Source organism: Hipposideros armiger, unplaced genomic scaffold (assembly GCF_001890085.2).
Source record: "Hipposideros armiger isolate ML-2016 unplaced genomic scaffold, ASM189008v1 scaffold_1313, whole genome shotgun sequence".
NCBI lineage: Eukaryota > Metazoa > Chordata > Mammalia > Chiroptera > Hipposideridae > Hipposideros > Hipposideros armiger.
In genome coordinates, this window is record NW_017732663.1 from 134505 (window position 1) to 141102 (window position 6598).

Sequence of the window (6598 nt, forward strand, 5' to 3'; positions counted from 1 at the left end):
CTAGTTGTGGAGGACGTTGCTTCACTGGCCCAAGTTGGCACCATCATTGCGCTCTTCCCGGGCGAGGCAGACCAGTCGCCGGCTTCTGGATGGCCACTCACTGCGGCTGCTGGCCGCTCACGCTGGCTGCTGGCTACATACAGTAGCCCATGGCAACCCACTGCACGGGCTGCAGCCTACGCCGTCGCCAGGGACTCACGGCAGCCCAGCTCCAGGTGGATTGTTAAGCATCTTAGCTGTAGAGGGCAGTGTCACTGACCCTCATATGTGGGATCTGAACCGGGGCCCTCTGGCATCCCAAGCCAGTTCTTAACCATCGCGCCACTCAGCCGGCCCTGATTTTTTAATGTTAAACCAACCTTACACTCTGAGGATAAAACCCACTAGGTTTGATGTATTATTCTTTGTATTTATTGCTTGATTTGATTTTGTTAAGGGATGATTGCACCTATGTTCTTGAGGGGTATTGGTCTGTGATTCTCTCTCTTTCTGTCCCCCCGCCCCCCTGCCTCCGTGTGTGTGTGTGTGTGTGTGTGTGTGTGTGTGATATCTTTATCTTGTTTTCAGGATCAGAGTAATACTGGTAAAATATGTTGGGAAGTATTCCCTCCTTCTCTATTTTCTGCTGTCATTTCTCCTCTCCAGGAAGGTTTAGCTCTGATTTTTAAATGTGGAAGACTGTCCCTCTCAATCCCCCTTCCCTACTCACAGTCTTATTTACTAATATGGAAAAGTCGTCATTATCCAAGAGGTGGAACTGTCTAAAAATACATTTCAAAGAAGACTTGAACAAGTTAAGGAAAATTTAAAAAGGAAGAGGGATTCCACTAAAATCCAAACAATATAACTGTGTGACATACTAAGAAATCAAAGTATACTTGATGAAACTATTTGTTCATAGCTTGCTGTATGTTTCCTTAATAATATCACACTTATAGATTTTATTTATTTAATTATATTTAATGTATCCCATTTAATCTAAGTTAATACTTATAATTATTTTTCTTTTATTAACTGTGAGTCTTCTTCATACAATTATAAGCTTCATGAGGGAAGAGACTAGCTCTGTTTTCCTTTCTATTATCTTCATAAACCTGGCTCAATAGTAGAAAGCTGGTATGTATTTAATTAATGAATAAATTAGTTAATGCTTTCAGATGAGCTTCCCAGGGAATTTGCATGTCTCTCAGAAAAATTAATTAGTTCAGCTTCCATTCATTGAAGGCCTATTTGGTGACAAGTACTGTATAACTAAAAAATGGATACAAAAGCACCCTTGCCTGAGGAGCTTAATGTCTAGCGGGAGAAAAGATGATAAATGCATAGGCACAACAAAATGTGAAAACTATAGAAGTGTCCATTCCCATTATGGGAAGACAGATAAAAGAAATTCATGCTGTTTAGGCAAAGCAACATATTTGGTCTGGCTCCTTGAAAGAGGAAGAAGGATTTTCCAGGCAGGCATGAGCAACTCTCTGTGGGTTGTGAATCAGACTCTGTCTTTATCATACACAAACTCACACCCCAGCACACAGCCTAGTGGGTGCTCTATATGCTCAGTAATTGGTGTGTTGAGGAAATAGTCACTCCTGCCGTAGAAGTGTGGGAAGCAAGGTGAGTGTGTGCTGGGAAAAGTGGCCTAAGACCACGTCCCAGAGAACCCTGACTGTTCACAAAGGACTTTCCACCTGACCCTGCAGGCCGTGATGAGACCACTAGAGGTTGTTAAGTAGGACAGTGCTCTGCAAACTTTTCCACCAAAGTGTCCCTAAGGGCAGAGGAGCATGCATGTATGTCTCTGGGGACTCGGGAACATAGCCCAGGACAACATGCCACAAGGGAATTTCTTTAAAGTCTTATTTAGCTTAAAAATGTACGTGGATTTTGTAGTCTACTCCATATATCTTTTAATACAGGGCATTGTTTTCAATTACTTATCACTTAGTGATAAAATGACACTCAAAGAAAATACTGATTGCCTGGTTATTCTATAACTCTCTGTGGCCTTGTCATAGTGCCCATGACCCCCAGGGAGATGAGCTATCTTTTTGAGGAGTACAGAATAAGGAGAATATCCGTTTTGTTCACTACTGTATCCCCAGCACCTCAAACAGTGTCAGACATTTAGCAGGTGCTCAGTAATTATTTATTAAATGAATGAATGATGGACATGGAATGACATGATAGGACCAGAAATTCTAAAAAGTGACATGGGCAGACTCTGTTAGATTATATAAGAGGCATAACCCAGAGGAGTGGGGATTTCACACTTCAGGCCTCTGCTGCCAGATAGGCCTCTGCGCTAAACGCAATACATCTTTTTCTCAATTCACTCACCTTTGACACCACAAGCCACCAAAAGCTTGCAGATGTAAGAGGGGTTGTATAGGTGGGAAGCAAACACAATACTCTGCCTACCTCTGAATTGATCTCAAAGGATGGTAAACCAGTCAGCAGGGAAAGATTGTAGATATAAACAGAGATTATTATTAAAGTAAAAACAATAACAACAACAACAAAAAATTAGAGCTGTTTTTTAAGCTGTTTCTCTAGAAGCTCCCCTCTGCTAAATCTCACCTCAAATGACTCACTCCTTCTTCTCTGGTCCTCTTTTCTTTCCCTTGTAATCCAACCTTGAATCATCAATTCACTCCATCTCAGTCATCTAGCACTCATTCCTGCTTGTTGTGGCAAAGCTCCCCTTCATCTATTACCCGTCCTACCTACTGAAATGCTATGATTCTTCAGCTTGGAATCTTATGTCCTTCACTAATTTTCATCATCCACTGGTTGCCATCTCCTCTGAGCTCCTGTGGATTCACAGGTTGTGCCAGTTTACTGTCGTATTAGTGATTCTTTCATGTAACTTAGAACTATATTGGATACTCCATGAGGGCATGATTTAGGACTCTTGTGTTAATCCTACTTCCATGTCTTCCACGGAATCCCTGTGTAACAATGGAACATCAGACATGGTCAAGTTTTTGATTCACTAGTTGATATAGGAGCTAGCAGTCCCGGAAATCTGCCTGCAGGTCCCATGCAGCTCCTCACAGGGCTTGCCACCAATTTCTCATGAACAAGAATCTTTAGATGTCTGCTCGAGTTCTGTAGAGTTCATGCTCCCAGAAAGGTCACAGCTGGAGACCAATGTGATATGCCCAGAAAAGATGATTCTAGGACTAAAAACCACAGTGGCCTTTAAAGACCACAGAGAAACTGAAAGATTTAAACAAATATTTTTCCTAGGAAGGCCTCAGTCTCTGGTAGGGTTTCCAAGTTGCAAACACAGCAAAAGAGAGGAGGGTGGAGAAAAGAGCTGTGCTGGGCAGAACAGGGCTTCGTTTACATTGGGCATGATGGCTTCATTGCTAGGATTTCTTTACTTTTTAATGAAAAACTTGATTCATTTTCCCCCAATCTGAGCCAAAATAATTTAAACACAACATGCCTGGTGAATAGGAAGGAAGGAGGGAAGAAAAGGAAGGAATTAAAAAATTCCCACACACTTTTTCTCTATGGGTTTCATAGGTCAAAATTAGCAAAACGACTGACAATTTCCTCATTGCAAATAAGACTTGCTTGCACATTTTTCTAGTACCCTTCTCTAAGGCAAGGTCCTGTGGAGAAGAGAGAATCTGCTGGGAACCAGAAGCTTCTTTGCTCCTTTTCTATCCTGCTGATCAAAAGGTGTTGCAGCAGACATGCTTTCCTGCAGGAGTGTGACCACCTTGTCTCCAACATGAGCATCCTGATGACAGGACAAACAGTTATGTTCCCGAAGGACTGTCCTGTCAGGCACAGGGTTCATGGACACCACAGTGCAAAGATGACTATCTGTAGAAGAGGGGAAGTGGGAGAATAAAAAGCCATAGATATTATCAAGTTTTTAGTTGTTCTCAAAAATGGAGCAGAGAAAATGTCTACAGTGTTGAAGACAATGCCTGCCCCTCCCGACAACTCCAAACATTTACTGGTATTTTGGGTAATGCAATGGATTGAACACAATCTCTGTTTCCTCTCCAAATCCCATTAAGATGAAAGTAAAGGAATAAATGAATGTAAATCCACAAGGACAAGAGAATGGGGAGGAAATAAAGGTGAAAGAGAAATGCTGACAAATGTTTGGATGAAAGGAAGCAGATGGAGGAGAGACACTGGACTTACCAAATCACAGTGGTTGAAACTCCACTGCTAATGGAGGGCAGGGTAGTTCATGAGAAGGCTCAAACACTGGAAACTGCACGGGGACAATAAGACGTTGAGTTCAGGCACGGGAAATCAGGAGAAAATCTATTTAAAAAGAGTAGTTAGATATCTAAGTTTCTCCTTCTGTACCCTCCACAGAGAAGCCCCAACTCTTCCACAATGCCACAGGAGGAGGGATTTGGGAGAACCAGACTCAGAGACTCTGGCACCACAGAGAGCAGAGGGCCAAACTGCAAACACAGGGGATTCCCAAAGTCAGGGTCTGCAGGCCTCTTCTCTGAGGCTATTTGATTTGCATCCTGAATAGGACGCCTTTGACCCCTTACCCACCCAGCTCAGAGATCATTAGCAGTCTACCCACCTCCCACTGACAGGCGGATGATTTAATAATTCTTCTCTAGAGAAATAGAACAGCTTCAGAGAGAGACACTGACATTCGAGAATCCCACCGTGAAAAAGCCTACAGAGAAATCCCCTGTACAGAAACCCTGTTCCCTCACAGAGCTTCCAAACAGCTTTTTAGTATCTCTCTATCCAACATGAGACGTTTGAGAAAAGTAAGAAAACAACAAATCAAAACAGAGACTATGCAAGGAAGCCTATGGTTAATATCCTCAGAGATATAAGGGACAAAATTGTAGAATGGTATGCAAAAAGAAGAGATAATGATGACAGTAATATTTATTGAACATTTACTATGTACCAGGCATGTTTTAAAACTAGCTTCATCTTCATAACATACTTTAATCCTCATTTAATGCCCAAGCGTTGGGTACAATTATTATTCCCATGTCATAGAAGAGAGAACTGGGGCACAGAGAGGATACGGAACTTGCCAAAGGTTATACAACTAGAAAGGAGTGCATACTACATTTATTTGAATCCCTGATTTTAACAACTACCATATAGTGCCTCCGAAGAGATTTTTTTTTTCTTTTTTAGCTGAGCCATCCTGCCACCTGTTGGCAGCTCAGCTCGGGCTNGCAGTGTCACTGGCCCTCATATGTGGGATCCGAACCGGGGCCCTCTGGCGTCCCAAGCCAGTGCTTAACCAACGCGCCACTCGGCCAGCCCCTGAACTATTTTTTTTTTCAACCATTTTCAAAACGCTTGCTCTACGTTTTCCTACATGGTACAGGACACGGGAACGATGCTGGTCACAATGGGAAGAGACCACCTGCTAGGGAAAGCCGGCTCCTTTCCATCTGGATGAGAGGGGATTTCAACTTGTGTAAGAGGAAGGCTGCTGAGAGTGTGCTCCCTTTTGACCTGTGTAGACACCATCCAGCTGATACCATTTTCTTCTTAATTCACATTGCTGCAGTTGTTCTTCCTTTTTAATTTTACCAAGCCTTTTCAGGGCAGAGCAAAGCTCCTGAGCCTTGATGCCCCTGGGACCACTTCCTAGTACCACTCAGGCTGCTCTCAGGGCCCTGGTGGCTGTGAGGAGGAAGGTGGGAATCGATCTTTGTCCTGGCCTCCTTGGGCACTTACATCCCTTGGAGTCCCCTGTTCAGGCCCCAGAGTTTCAAATTTCTGAGAGATGACTACCATGGAGCGTTCTCTACCCCCACCCCTAACTGTTTTTACCTCCTTTTCCCTTTAATATTTTTACTTTCTCATCATCTACATTCCTATGAAGGGAGGATTTTACTCAATCCTGTTTTAACATGTTCTTTTCTGAGTGTGGGCAGCGTTCTCTATGTGGCTTAGTGGTTTTGAATGCTAAACAGAGCAGGAGATGAAATTCAATCCTTAGCTCTCTAAATTATATTTATTTCTCTAGTATTTCGGGCCTGGAGCTTCCAAGGGATAGAAAAGATGTGTGTTTTCTAGAAAGGGGTGAGTGGATTAGATGTGAAAGTAACACATAGCTTCTGGAGAAAACAGTGCCCCGGGAGTCATAAGGCCTGGGTTCTAGTCCCAACTTTGCCATTAACTTGCATCAGTGTGACCTAACACTCAGTTGCCTGATTTATAAGGTAAAGTGGCTATAAATGAGAAGCATTACTGAACAATGGTTAAGACCACAAACTCCAAACAACAAACTTACAGTTCAAATACTGGCTGTGCCATTTACTAGTTGTACTCGTATTTCCTTAGGCAGTTTATTTGATTTCTTCAAGTCTCGGTTTCATCATCTATAAGATGGGAACAAAAATTGTACCTATTTTATACAGTGGTTGACTCAATTTGAAAACAGGTCATTGATTATTAAAATTCAATTATTTTTCACTAACTTGCAGTTCTATTTTGTTTTTAGGTTTGTTTTTTTTTTAAGTGTTTCCTTTCTTCCTGGTTTGCTGACTTTTTAAATTTTTTATCATAAATGGATGTTAAATTTGTTAAAGTCTTTTTCTTTATCTACTGAAATGATATTGCTTTTCTC